At 45.1% G+C, this 1,154-nt stretch overlaps 1 non-coding gene across 1 annotated transcript; it reads left to right on the top strand.

Moving 5' to 3' along the window:
• The first annotated feature begins 871 nt into the window (after positions 1–871).
• LOC133474060 (5S ribosomal RNA) lies at positions 872–990 on the top strand. The gene has a single exon (XR_009787337.1). It is a non-coding gene; the product is annotated as a 5S ribosomal RNA (ribosomal RNA).
• Positions 991–1,154: the final 164 nt, after the last annotated feature.

The following is a 1,154-nucleotide window of genomic DNA, read 5'->3' as shown; positions in this document are numbered from 1 at the left end:
GCTCTAAAGCTAGAGGACTCTGCATCTTTTTGCACAATTGTCCAAAAAAAGGCACGGTGCCGACTGGTTAGAGCGTCAGCCTCACAGTTCTGAGGTGCGGGGTTCAATCCCCGTCCCCGCCTGGTGGAGTTGCATGTTCTCCCCCGTGCCTCGTGGGTTTTCTCCGGGCACTCCGGTTTCCTCCCACATCCCAAAAACATGCATTAATGGAGGCTCTAAATTGCCGTATGCGTACTGTTGTTGTGAGTGCGGGGAATGTTGTTAGTCTTTCTATGTGCCCGGCGAGTGCGGCAACCGAAGTCTCAGGTGTACCCGCCTCTGCGATATGTCAGCAGGATAGGCTCCAAGCACGCGAACCTAGTGAGGAGAAGCGGCTCAGAAAATGGATGATGGATGTCATGAACCGGCATTACGATAGCTAGCAACCCTAAATTGCTCAGTGACTGTTTTTTGTCAACGTCTTTATGTCTCAAAAGTGTTCTCTGTCAATTGACTGTCTGTTGTCGTACGAGAGTGGCTCCAACTACCAAATTCCTTGTGTGTTTTTTGGACATACATGGCAAATAAAGATGACTCTGTTTCTGAAGAGTTGGTGACCAGGATGTGGAGGGTCCAAGAGGATTTTGCATGCTCTTGTCTGAGTTTTGGCAGCGTGCAAGTTCTCAAATTCTCTCGTGTGTTAACTTTTCAAAATCTATGATCTGATCACATATTTGTAGTGTTGAGAATGAGTTTGCATCATCCACACAAAAAACTCCAAAATAGACCAGCCAACAATTGGAGAATAAAAAATGACGCGATCCGCTCGATATTTTTAAGCGAAATTTGATATTTTTTAAATATAAAATGTTGCTTTTCAGGTAACCATGTGGCTTACGGCCATACTACCCTGAGAACGCCCGATCTCGTCTGATCTCGGAAGCTAAGCAGGGGCGGGCCTGGTTAGTACTTGAATGGGAGACCGCCTGGGAATACCAGGTGCTGTAAGCTTTTTCACTTTAGATTCTCGTGGAATCGTTTTCTGATCGGTGGTTTACCTAAATTATAATGCAGTCATTGTCTCTCTTATGACTTACCATCTCTTTATTAGGAGACAGAATCTTCACGTACCTTTTTTAAACATCCCGTATCTCCTTTTCCGACAGTAAAAAAAA

Source organism: Phyllopteryx taeniolatus, unplaced genomic scaffold (assembly GCF_024500385.1).
Source record: "Phyllopteryx taeniolatus isolate TA_2022b unplaced genomic scaffold, UOR_Ptae_1.2 contig_909, whole genome shotgun sequence".
Taxonomy (NCBI): Eukaryota; Metazoa; Chordata; class Actinopteri; order Syngnathiformes; family Syngnathidae; genus Phyllopteryx; species Phyllopteryx taeniolatus.
The sequence above is the reverse complement of the archived record's forward strand: the minus strand, read 5'-3'. Positions and strand labels throughout refer to the sequence as shown.